This window comes from Meleagris gallopavo, chromosome 11, assembly GCF_905368555.1.
Source record: "Meleagris gallopavo chromosome 11, MGAL_WU_HG_1.1, whole genome shotgun sequence".
Lineage (NCBI taxonomy): Eukaryota > Metazoa > Chordata > Aves > Galliformes > Phasianidae > Meleagris > Meleagris gallopavo.
Genome location: NC_139414.1, coordinates 20652123 through 20665993, shown reverse-complemented (window position 1 = coordinate 20665993; position 13871 = coordinate 20652123). Strand labels below are relative to the sequence as shown.

The window sequence follows — 13871 nt, the reverse complement described above, 5'->3', positions numbered from 1 at the left end:
CAAATAATCTGTTCTGCATCATTCTGTAGTAATCACATTTCTTCCTGGGAACACAGCCCTGCTCCACGTGCTCTGTGCTGCACTGAGGGCTGCAGGAGATTCAAGCTGCAAATACAATGGGCAGCAACGCTGGTATGCATTCCTTGAAGTGGAGGCAACTTTTTCTCAAAGGCTGTTTGGAAGCTTAGGAACGAATTTCCCAAACTTGCTCATTCTTAAAATCTGGACAACCAGAGGGAAAACTGTATGTTCTCTGTCTACAGAATCTGTGCTAGGGATGGGTGCTGGAATTACAAACCAATGGGTCTCACTTCAATATTGGTACATTAGCTATAAAAAATAGCTGTAGAGTTACAGTGAGCATGGTATTATAAGGGGAAAAACAGCTCTGCTCCCAAATGGAAATTGCCTTTCCCCCAGGATGTCAGCAAAATAACGGATAACTGAGAAGCGATAGATATAATTTATTTTGGGTTTTACAGAGCTCAAGAGGCTATTAAGGAAGCTAAGAGTAATCACAGAGTAGGACATAATGGACTTGCATGGACTGGAAACTGATTAAGAGAGGAAAACAAAGAATGAAGTAAGTACATTTAGCAAGTTCAGAATAGGGCTAAAAACAATTCTCTTCCAAAATCTAATGGATTTTATTTATGGCATTGGGTGATATATTGTCATATTTATGACACCCAAGATTCAGATAAATGGGCAGCAAAAAGTCCTGTCTATCAATCCAAACTGCTCCTCATTCTGTTCCTTGCAACTTCAGTCAAATGCCATTAGCTGTCATTCTCAGGAAATCTAAATAGCTGGAGATGGGAAAAGTTTTTAGCAGTTGATGTGTGAATAACATTTTCAAGTTCACAACTTAGGTGTTACAGTCTTAGAATTCAACATTAGTTTATTTATTTTCATTATTAGAATGACAGATGGTGTAATAATGAATATGGATACAAAAAAAAAAGTAATTAAAAAAAATATGGAAAAAAATACAACAAACAAAAAAAACAAATCCAATAGATCATCCAATAAATGCTTCTGTCCAACTAGAAAATTTTCGCAGAAATGCTTCTATCTGTTTTTTGTAGGCAGCTTTCAAAAGACAGAATTTCATAAGCATTTCCCGAGTTTTGCTTTCTACATGCCTTGGGTTGTTAAGTATGAAGTGTTATCCTCAGACTTCGCATCGTAAAACAAGATTTGTTTCATTCTTGGTCTCAAGGCTGTACGTGTGCACGTGAACTCATGCATACATGCATGGAAAGGAAGGGCTGCTTGATGCTCGATGGCAGAAGGGCTTTTATTGTTAGTGCACTTTACAATGGCTGCAACGTCTTGAGGACGATGCAGAACAGCTGTCAAATGTGTGAAGGGTATTTGCAAGAATATGTAACAATACAGTAGGCTGAAGAATTTCTAAGAAAGAATATTTTGAGTATTAGGAAGAAGGGCTTTTAACGTGGATTGTTGAAAGACACAGAAACAATTGATAGACATCAGTTAAAGATGCTACTTCTCTAGAGACTGTCAGAGTTGGACAAACATCCCCAAGCGTGGATGCAGCAGCAAAGCTAGTTTAATTATCAATGGTTGTCTTGAAATTTTAACTCAATTATTCTAATTGGTGAAATAGTTCAGGAGAATGAGTTGTTGGGATCTCTTTGAGGGTTGTCAGAAGAGGCAGACGTGCTCAGTGGGGCAGTTGTACCTGTCTGATTTTCTGCTATTAGTGGAGTCGAGAGATTTATGAATTTTAGTTCCTTCATGACGAACTTCTCAAAAGTATTTTAATCCCTTGCCCTAAGCCTCTCATTAGTTATAGCTTTGCATCAACACAACTCTGCTGCTCTTACTCAAGGCTAATCCAGGACTGGAGATCTGGTGCCAGAGCAATGGAAGGGTATAGGCATGGACCTTGGCAACTTTATAGAGCTATGGTTCTCTTTTTAAAGCTTCTGTTGATGTTAGGAGTGCAAGGATTCATTCAATATGAAATGCTACAAATTTATTGATTTTTGTCTTATGTCAGAAGGTGATAGTCCTTTGGACCTTTTTAGGTTTTATATGGGACAGTATGAACTTTTATTTGACATTTTGTAAAATTGTGTTCCTCTGTCTCCATGGGGATTCGACAGAGGGAAAGTATGATATCTCACTGCACCTCAGGCTGCTTCTATTTAATGATGCTAGGTTCCTTTTACTTAATAAGGGACTTAGTACTATCAAGACAGTCATGCAGATTTTATTACAAGTGTGCAGAGATGCTGCTTGATTCTATTCCTTGGTTGGATGAATAGTTTTTGACGCAAATCTTTGTGAACACTTCTGTTTTTATTATTTTATAAAGAGGCCATCTAGTGTGCTATTTCAGTGGAGGAAAAGTGTGTTTATATGTACCTAGGGATGATGATTTGATGTAACAATAATAATAAAATATGCTGATGTGATCATATCATTTTCATTACATGCGGGTGGAAACTGAAACTTCTGTTTCTGATGAGATACTGATGATGAATAATCAGCTCCATATCCCAGAGAGGTAAACACAATCTGTGTCTGAATGTATATCAAGGGAAATCCTTCATGTATTTTCATGAGTCTCTGGGCACGGGTGATATTCTTAGATTCCTTTTCGGCATGATTCTGTTTTTATTCAACCCACTCATTTTTCTCACTGAGGTTGTGTTGGAGTATTCCATTGCCTCACTCTGTCTGGCAGAGAGGAGATGGGCACCAGAGCATGGTGGGAGGCTTGGGCTGGCTCTGGAATAATCAGTAACGTTTGCAGTTAAGGTTTTAATATTATGAAAGGAATGTTGTAAAACTGGGCACTCTGCTACCACTTTACCTAAGAAACACATTATGGCTGCAATGATGCAGATAGAGTTTCAGTGTCACATCATCCCAATTTTCTACATAGGCATAATTCTTAAGAATGATGATTAATATATGCTAAGTCATCTTCCCATGCTTTTTTTTTTTTTTTTTTTACTTTTTTTTTTTTTTTTAATACTAACGATTGCAATGACTGTGGCAGTTTCTCCACAACCCCATACACACCTGAATTTTACCACCTGTATCCCAGGAGACATTTTTTTTTCTATGTAATAAAACAAATCTTGCCATAATATAACATAACACAGACAAAAAAAAAGGTACTGTGTTCAAATAGATATGTTAAAAATGGGGAAAAAAAGAGTTTGAGTGGTAGATCCCATTTAGATAGATCAGTTCATTAGTGAAACTTGGCATAATTAATTTTCCCTCTTCACTTTTCTTATACAGCTGTGTGGTCCTCATCTTATGTTTACCAAGTTCTCTTTTTAAGTAGAAATCCCTAAATGAACTTTTGTTTTTTAAAGTTCTGAGGTTCCTACTAATCAAGAGCATAAAAGATATCGCAGATAAAAACAAGTGAGAGATCTGAGAGAATTTTCCTAGTAATGAGTCTACTGCTGAATGCTGCTGTGACTGTAGAAACTGAAGTAAGCTACAACAGTGTGAAAATTAACTATGAGAAACGTGTTGTTGTCTTGCCTGGTATTTGAGAATCCATTCTACTGAAGTAAATTTTTCATTTTGAACCATAAGTGTCTTTCAGTTTGAGTTTAAGGATTACTAGATAGAGCTGAAAAAAATCTGGAAAGTAGGTCAGTGTCTTAAACACAAGAATGCTGAAAAACTGCCAAGAAATACATGCATTAGTTTTTTTGTTTCATCTTATACCTGGTAGTCCATAGTGTTTTTTTCAGGGTTAATATTATGCAAATATGCAGGCACTCTTTTAGCTCAAATTAATCTCTTTCTACACCACGGGAGAACTATGGATTGATTAATGAAGCAAACAAACAGAAAAACAGACAAGCCAAGTTCTTGGGTGGGATGGGTTTCCTGTTTAACTCTGATTCGAAACAAGATTTCCAGTTTCAAAGCAGTTCAGGTTTTCCTAGGTGAATGTGATGTTTTCCTACTTTTTAATTACAGATTTGATGATGAACAGTTGTTGATGTACCGCAGCAATATTTGAGGCTAATAACATTGATGCTGAAGGAATCTCTCATGTGCTCTATCTAGTTGTCATCATGGTGTTCAGAAATCATTTTCAGAATGAAGTCATTAAAATGTTAATGTTTATGAGTGTGTTTGCTTTCAGTTGTCTGTTAACAAAATTATTGGAACTTGACCATTTGTTCTGATGTTACTGCATAGCATAGCCTAGATATGAAAAAAATAACACTTATTGTTGTCATAGACACATTTATGAATTATCTATTAATCACTTCACTTGAGGGCTAAGTTCTAGGGTCACAAAAAGACAATAGTTGAATTAGGCAGTAGATTTAAGAAGGCGTTAAGTATGCGTTCTCATGGTTAGTAATGGATAATTATTGGTTAATGGATAATTATTGGTGTATTGGGGCATTTGGAAGATACCACTCAATAAGAGATAACATTTCTTTGCTACACTATAATTCACTGTAGTCAAGAGTATTTTGGAGGTAGTGGCCAGATGCTGCAGGCCTATAACTTTTAGATACAACTTGCACTAAACCTAATAACATAGAAAGCAGATATCAAGCAGTTCTTGCTTTGGACATTGATTTTTTTTCTTCTTTTTTTCCTAGAAAAACACTTTTTTATTATTTCTTTTTTGGAAACATACAGTGATTTCTCAGTAAAAAGCAAAAGCCTACATAATTAAAATATTAAAAGGCAACTGTAATACTTAGAACAAATAGAGCTTACCAAAAGGAGACGACAAAACTCCCAATTTCTGTAGCATGGCTTTACCCCAGTAGTACCTCCTCCAGAAGGCAAACTGTAATCAAAGAGTTTGAGGTGAATGTTCACTTTCAGGCTGGGTAACAGATGGCACTCAGCTACCTATGACTAATACAGATAATTTTTTTCCTTTTTATACTGCTAGCACAACATGTTCCAAGATCTAGAAAGCCATCGTACAGAGGGAGGTAGCCGTGTTGCTCAGAGGTGCAGTTCTCTGCAGACCACTGAGCAGCTGCTGCGTAGCTGCTACTCTGCTTTAATCTCCTTTCCTGACTTGCAGCCATAGGTGCTTGAATCTGGCATGACTCATTCCTTTGTCCCCTCTAAAATCCCTCCCTGATTGCAGGGAATTTCCTGAAACCAGGAGTGCATGGGGATGGTGTGGAGTCTCCTGCTGCTTCTCAGAGCCCATCCAGTGCAGCAGTGCTCAGAATTTTGGTTTAGATTCTAGCCAAGTGAAAAACACTGCACTTTGTTAAATCTGTTCTCTCCGTGCCCGGTGGAGAACATATGTTTTAATTCCTATCTGATATTATTTGGAAAGCAAAGTGCCAACGCTGATGCTACAAATGTCACAGTATATTTGACCTGTTGCATACCTGTTATGGGAAGGAGATGTGTCAGTAGATGGTAGGTGTTAATCACTTTGTTTGAGCAAAAGGTTCATTATTTGGTGTAATGCGACTGTAGGATACAAACCAAATCTTCCTCTAAGAATCTTGATGATCTTCAAGGCCTTTTCCAACCTGAGCAATTCTATGATTCTGTTTCAATCCTTCTAGTCCACAAATGTCTAAACTGTAATAAAAAAAAAAAAGCAAAAATTAAATTCATAGAAGCATAAGGTCACCAGAAGCATGCAAGATTTCCAGAATTGATACCAAATAGTAAATTTATGCTTTGCATCAAATACGAAATCTTTAACAATTCGTACAGAAATTTTATACAGAAACAGTCTCAGTTGAAAGTCATGCTGAAAAAGGAAAGCTGAGACGTTACATTAAAACTTCAACCCTCCTATTTTTTTCAGTGCTGTTGTTGTTTATCAAAACCATTTTGAAAGGGAGAGGGTTGCAATTCACACTGTAGAAAGATCTTTTTCTCTTCTCACTGATACTAAAGCCCACGGTGGTATTGTAACGTGAGCAAAGAACTGTGTATTTTTGTACTCTATACTCACTTCGGTTCTTTCATTGGTTCTTTTTTGTCATTATCCTACAAATGGGATTGCTGTAACGTGGAAGGAGAGAAAGAGAGGGAGACAGAGCGGTGCTTTGTTTTATTTTTATTCTGTTTACAGTTCTTAGTGCAATTACACTTTGACCAGCGAATGGGCACAGCAGAGGGATATAAACAGTTTTACTGCCAACTGCTGTTCTACAGGGGAGCGCTAACGGTTGTATCAGAGCTGAGTGAAGGGCAGAAAGAAGGGAGGAAAGAGAGCCTTGCCTGCAGGAGCTGTCTTGAAGGTTAAGGATAACTGGCTGCAAAACGGGTAAGAAATTAAAAAAAAAAACTACAAACACCAATAAAAAATATTCAGTTGTTGGACAGCAGCAGTCAGCATCCACCATGGGCTGAGGTGCTGGAGGTTCGCAGCAGCAGCGTCTGGAAGATGTGCTCTGGTGCTGATGTGGCAGAAGCCAATTGCATTTAGGAATTATTTTCTTCATTAAATTCCTTTACTAACTAGATCCGTAATCTCAGCTTAAAAACCTCCCAGTAAAAGCTCAAGGTTGCTATTGGCTATGAAATAATACAATCCTTAGTTTGAGTTCATTAAATAGTTATGTGGAAAGGGGAGCAAGCCATCTGCAATAAGCTAAAATTGCTGACACTGTGCTCATAATAGGTTCTTTCCCAGAGGTTTTTATTGCAGTTATATAAGGAATCATTGACTTATGAAGTTCAAAGAAACTTTCAAAATAGATCTTCTTTTTGTTATATTTTTTGAGAGATTTAGCAGGAGACCACGAAGATACTGCTCCTAATAATTAGAGCTGAGAAACCTTGGGAAATCATGTCTGGAGACAAGGGAAACTTTTATTTACAGGAAGTTTGAAGAATACTTTAAAATGGAGGAATGCATTTAGAATCCCAGTTAGAGTAGCCAGTGACTCTGGAAGTCACTGCAGTTAGATACATTAGACCGTTTAATTTAACAGTAGCTCATGGGAAAATAATATACAGGGCTCAGCCACAAAACTTTCACATATCATGCAATGCAGTCCCAGCTTTGGGTCCTCTTTCCTTTGTTCCATGTTAACTCCATTGTGACATCAGGGGGATTTAATTTCAGGCTGTAACTAAGGGACGTAGAGTCACAGCATGGAGCAGAAGCTGCCATCCAGAATGGGCACCACATTCTGGTAACCAACCCCATTGGGGGCTGCTCAAGTGTTGGCAGCAGAATTATTGTGCTGGCTAATGGGGTGGAAATGAGATCCAGAAGTAGAGAAGGCCTAGAGGGTTTGTTGGGGCTCATTCAACATGAAGTAGAGGACAGCACTGGACATGAGCTGTTCCCATTACCCTTATCCCTTTTTTAGTGGGCTAGTTACAGAAAAAAAAAAAAACAAAACAGTTGGGATCTGACGTACTTTGTTTCATTATTCCTGTCACAGCAAGTCTTTATTGCCTCTTTTTTAGCTCTGTTGTCTCTAAGTTGGACATTCGTTGCCTTGTACTCATCTCTATACTTTTTAACCTCTTGATTGCTTGCCTGCTTAATATTTGCTCTAGACCAACACTGTAACTCAACAAATGCACTGAGAGATTGTTTCTTTTACAGTTTGCACTGCAGATGACATCCCGACCTCTAGAGGAGCAGATTCATTAATTCTGGCAGAAAACCACAATTTCTACTTTAAAACTATTGATTCCCCCAGAAATACCAAAATGCCTTGTCATTAGCATCTGTTTAGACAATTACAGAAATAGCACAGTTTGGTCATTTATACAAGATTAACCAATTAATGATGCTTTTTTTTCCCCCCCTTTGTAAGAAGAGGCCCTGTGAGCATATACACCATAATCACTGAAAATCATTTACACTTTTCTCACCAGCATGCACAATAAAACTCCTAGCCTAAGGGAGAAAAAAAAATCCAATTTTCTGTTTCAAGAAAAAGTCTGAATAGTCAATGAACCTTGCACCATGCCAATACACATTCAAGATTACTTAAACTAAATCCAGTAACAGCTGTATACATATACATTTTTCTTTTATGTTAAGATCTACAGATCATAGAATGGTCTGGGTTGAAAAGGAGCACAATGATCATCTTAGTTTCAACACCCCTGCTATGTGTAGGGTTGCCAGCCACCAGACCAGGCTGCCCAGAGCCACATGCAAATGAAAGCAAACAATTCCACAAGTCATTCAGGACCTAACAATATTAAGTAGAATTATAACAACAGTTACAAGAACACAAAAATCAGTGGAATTAACAGGAATAGAGTTAAAAGAATCCATATTCCTTTAAAGTTGCATTATTTGAGAACGTTTAAGACACATGCCATTTTTTCAAGTTCTTGGAGACATTCAAGGTCAGGCTGGATCAAGCTCTTTTCTCTCCTTCTGCTCTGCCCTTGTGAGACCCCACCTGCAGTACTACGCTCACACTGGGGCCCTCAGCAGAAGAAAGATGCATAGCTGGTGGAACAGGTACAGAGGAAAGCCATGACAATGTCTGAAACCTTCGGGAACATGTTCTTGTTGATTATAGTTGTAATCAGTATCACAAAATAACTTGCTTTCAATATTTTCTGTCAGTATTAAGTACTGGAATTATTATTTCAGTGATTAAAAACGCTTGATATAACTCTGGGAAATGCTAAGGATCTGGAGAAGATAATCTGCTTGATGATTGTGTTAAGTTAGCTCTAGGCCTGCTTTAATGCTTAATATTACAAAAGAGAAGAGGACCATTAACTTCAGAGGAATTCTTCATAGTACTTGACATTTGGAGAGGTGAAAGTCTGTGAATAATTGCAGTTAGCAGTAATGTGCCAGTCCTTTCACTCTTATTGAAGAGGAAGGATTTGAGGGACACTTCTATTATCTGTAAGTCCAACTGTTCTAAAGGAACTGCCATATATTCTTTCCAGTATCTCTCCAGTATGCCTCCACTTAGTTATCTTTAAGGCTTCAGTACTGGGAGTGAGAGCCACCAAGCTCCTGGTGGGGTTGAAAGCTTTCAAGAGGCTGTGATAGCTAGTGTGGCTGTTACCTCTGCCCTTGCCAAGTACCTCTGCCTTGGTCACCACCCAGATGGACTAGGGGCTCCTGAGATCCTGGGCACTGTACGTGCTCCAGTCCTGTGGGAACGGAGCTGGGTGGTGAACCTGAAGCATCAAAGGGAAGTAGTAGGCTCATGCTCAGGAATGGCACAGTAATAACTGAAACAACATCATGGCATTCTACATTCCATTTTTCGCAATTCAAATGTAGCCACTTATTAGACTGAAAGATTTATTTCAGTAAAACCAGCCCTGCTAACTCATGCTCAGATCTTTAGCTCACACTTGGATCTGAAAGTCAAAGAGTTTTCTTTCTGGTGCCCTGTCATCAGTAATAAATGTTTTGCAACTCCTAACTTGCACCTTTCATGGCCTCATTGCCTTCTGTGGGTTGATCAGATATAATTAATTCACTTTGGAGTTGTTTAATGACGCATAAAAAGGAATAGATTCTAGTTCAATCTCATAACTGCTTTGCCTCTGAAACCTAACAGGATTAAAGCACCATTAAAAAATCCAAGTCGTTCTGTGAGCAGTGAAACTAATGAAGCCAGGATTCCTATGGATTTGTGTCTCTTGGTTGATTGACTATTTAACTGATTTATATGAAGATTATGTTATCTCTGCATATACCTATAATCCCTTCCTGCAGAATATTTTGGCAGTGACACGCTGGTTGCTACGGAAATTCCCCAGTAGGATCAGTAGTTATTAGGATAAAATTGTTCAAAACCTGCTTTCTCTTTTTCCTAAACCCCTACTTTTGCAAAATTGGAACAATTTAATTCTTTCTTTTTACCTTTTGCTGTTAAGTTTTACCAGGGAAAAGCAAAGGTAGCCGTAAGCTTGATAACAAGAAAAAAAAAAAGACCAAAAAAGTAAAATAAAGAGTGTATCCTTCAGTATAATCTACAGAAAAGTGAGAATAATGAGAAGCAATCCAGAGACATCTCACAGAGCTATCCTGAGTACCAAAAGGATGACAGCATTAGGAAGGAAATGCGTATGACTAAGACAAAGAACACTGTGCTAAGTCAGATCAAGGAATTGGACTACAAAACCACATTTTCACTTTTACAAACTCTGTTATTTTACAAACCTTTGGGAAACAGTTCTGTTCAAATGAAAGAGGAAGCTTTGAGTTCACACCATGCATGCACTGAATGGGCAACAGGTGTGAGCTCTCTCTCTCTGAGCTATCTATAGTAGGAAATTTTTAGGAAATACTAGGTCTTTATTCAGCTACCAGATTTATTTGAAATTGGCCCATGGACTCCATTGCCAGAACATTTTTACAAGTTTTATTTATCAAAGGAGGAGGGTACATCGGCTCCCAGTCCCTTACCTTGCAGGTCTGCAGAAATGGCTGTGTCTACAGGAGTGAGCTGGTGCTCATCTTTGGTGGCAGCTGCACGGGTGAAGCCATGAAAGCCTTCCACCTAAAACATGAGTAAATTGGGAATGTTGTTTGTTAGCTTTCAAAGTCCAAACTCATAAAATAAAGCAGAGGCTTATAGGAATCATTAGAAATACTATAACAATATCATGCCAGTTCACTTGGGAATGGTGAAGCTTTATCTATGAAGCTGTGTACGTGTGGGAATAGAGCTAACATTTATTTCCATATAAAGAAACTTCAAAAACACTTGCTTTCAATATGCCCTTAGTCTCATTCTCTAGACTTCAGTTGCTATCCAATCCATACCTACCTGCCACTGCTTCAATGTTTGAAAATTCTTTATATTAAATAACTGTGCTCTTTTCTACAACTGAATGGTTTTTAATAAGGAAAGATTTTCAATAATTTCTCATAGACACCTATTTAGTTAGGTAATTAGGTTTAGAATATGCAAAACTGCATATACATCAAAAGGGTTTCTCACCAAAATCTGTAGATACCAGAAAATACACTAACACACCTGCCTGCATAGTTACGCAGAATGACAGAAACTCTATTATTTGTGGTCTTACCAGTTGTAGGGAAAGGCAAGGGCAGATAACCAGTTCTAGACTACCCAAAAAAAGATGATGGTCACAGTTAAAGAAAGAAAGGCTTACTTACCCATCCCAAGGATCAGGGCTTATCAAATACTTCACAAAGAGGGATCTACAGGTAGAGACCCTTTCCTTGTGGCAGCCAGCCCTTAAATGAGGCTTGGGGAGAGTTGGAACCTGGTTCTACCTCTTCCAGTCACACAGGTGAATTCCTTTCACCTATGCTCCCAGGGCTGGCTGTGTTCCTTCACGAGGTGCTCAATGATTGGTTCAGGCCATGGCTTAGCAATTCCCATACACCATCTGTAAGATTAATGCATGTATAATGCAAGAATGTAATAAATCGTATTTTAAATGTCACTTGTTGCTCACTAAGTTTTAGAAAACTAGTAGTTAGTTCAAGTTCAAGTTAGTAGTTCAAAAATTCTCAAAGCATTGTAATTATTGAAAACCATGAAATAGGGAAAGCAGGGAAAAATCCAGTGCCTGGCATTACATTAATTTACTCAGTTTCTCACAATCAAGAACATGAATAGAATTTATGTGTATGTATTCATTACAGCCTGTGTAGGTATTTTATCTTATCTGTGTTAAAAAATCTTATCCTTTTAAAAATATATTTTTTGGAATTCTATAGCTAGACTTAAATGACACTTCTTCAAATTTAATAATTCAAATCTTTGCATATTCCATGTCTCAATATAAGAGACTCTCCAGATGAAACCCCAACTAGAAAATGAATCATATGAGAATAATGTACTTTATCATGTACATTCTGGATATTGCAGTTTCATTGCAGTTACAGCAGTACATATATTCAGGCTGTTTACATCCAAATGTTGTAATTTTTGCAATTGCAGCTGAGACTAAAATAGGCAGCACATGTTAAGTTCAAAGTCATTCTTCCTTTTTCTTGCTTCTAATTCTTCATATAGGAGAACTTTAGATTGCTTTAATGTGTCTTTTGTTCGACTAGAGGAAAATTCATTACAATATAATGCAGTAAAAATGGGTAATTTTAATCAATTCGGTCTATTTCTCCTAGGCTACTATGTTATGAATCAATAGCAGTAAATCCATAGTTAAGACTCGCATGCCATTCAGTGAGGATTCAAAGACTTCTCTGTTTCAGGGTCTTGCAGAAAATTATGGAGAAGTAGTAATTAAAGTTTAATGTCTGACATTTTTCTAGTCAAAAGATGTTTTGTATTGCTTTCAAAAATCTGCGATTAAGAAACGCCATATAGAGCTTGTGACTTCAAACATTCAGTTAATCTATTTATTTATCCCTCCTTCATTATTTCTCTGCCCCTATTTTAATTAGCCTTTCTGAGATGTAGATCTCTATGAATGAAATGCAATGGTAGAATTTCTGGCCTAGAGGCGGGAGGTGAAATACTGATGATAGGTGGTTGTGTAATGATGAATTTGTGTCCTTTAATTCCAGTGCTTGAGGAAACAACTCCTTCAGGAGGCTCAGAAGAGTGATGGGTCTCCCTGCCAGACAAAAGAAGTTGAAAGCATATTTCAAGACAAATGTAAATACTCAAAATGAAACGTTTTGTGTTATCTACATGAGACAATTTCTGAGAGAACAAGTAGGTTGGTGTAAAGGATGGAACTTAAAGTGAGACTGGGGAGAACAAAACTTGACTAAAATACATCTCTTACAGAGAATTTCCCTAATTAAATTGAAAAGTTGGCACATTTGTGAGTCTTGAAAATTAAAAAGAGAATAATTTATGAATTGTGGTAATTCCTGTTTAATGTTATAAGTTTGAGATAAAGCATTTTCTAGACCTTTTGAGATCAGATTTTGAGAGCTGGGACTTGGAATTCTTTAAAACAAGCAATATGAAATTATTTTGAAGTTACTAGCTTTAATGATGAAGATCGGGGCAGTACAAGATGGACCAGTTGTGTTCCATCAGTGTGTGTGCCTAGCAAGCAATGAATGAGTTGGGCTCATTGTTTATGCCCACAAGAACAGCCACTTTCCCAGCTCAGTTCAGAAACCACTACTTGTAATTAAAAAATAGATAAAGTGATGTTTGAAAAAAGTATAAAAAGAAAATAGAATTGATTAAAAAATGGTCACGGTTCTGATTTTGTTAGTATAAATATTCTGTCAGCTGAGAGGAAACACTGAAAATCTCATCCCATATGAGAATCTTGTTTTTCAGTAGCTGGCTGATATTTAACACTGAGATTTAACGTTTTCCATCTCGAAAGGGGAAAAAATTCTTAACAGATTCACAGACATATCTTCCTTAAAATCTATAAGGAAACTGAAATTCTAGCATCTCTACCACCTATGAAAAACATATAATCTTGGAAAATAATCTTGAGAAATTCTGTTTGACTCCATACAAGTAAACAAGTTGCAGAAATAGGAATATTCCTTTGCAGCTAACACATTCAGACACATTTTTTGTGTCTGAATATTGTCAAAGGCTTGTCTGCGGTGTTATCTGTGTGACATCATAACTGAAAGAGTGGGTGAATTGCGAACGTTGGGCAGAGCCCTTTGTGTTCCTCTGAAAATGATTTGCATTTCAGGGTGGTCTTGTAGGAAAGGCTGAGCTAACAGCACAGTCCCAGCGTTCATGAATTCCTTTGATAAAGATTCACTGGCTAGAATGAATTAGGACAGGCAATATTGTTTTCAGCCTAGTAAATCATCTGTGGAGAAAAATGTTGGGATCACAGTTTATCGGTAGAATTAGATAATAACAAAAGTATATACTAGAGAGTTCATCAAACTCTAAGAAATTGGAAGTTGTAGTAGCCTGATAGGCTGGTAGCAATATTTTAGGATATCTTCGATACAAATTCAATTCTGCTGCTCA

General features: G+C 37.4%; 1 long non-coding RNA gene across 1 annotated transcript; it reads right to left on the bottom strand.

Annotated features, from left to right (window-relative positions):
• Positions 1-536: 536 nt before the first annotated feature.
• Positions 537-10501, bottom strand: LOC116217032 (uncharacterized). Its single transcript, XR_004160876.2, has 4 exons — positions 10373-10501; positions 5385-5583; positions 4747-4819; positions 537-2763 (listed from the first exon to the last, which is right to left on the bottom strand). It is a non-coding gene; the product is annotated as an uncharacterized LOC116217032 (long non-coding RNA).
• Positions 10502-13871: the final 3370 nt, after the last annotated feature.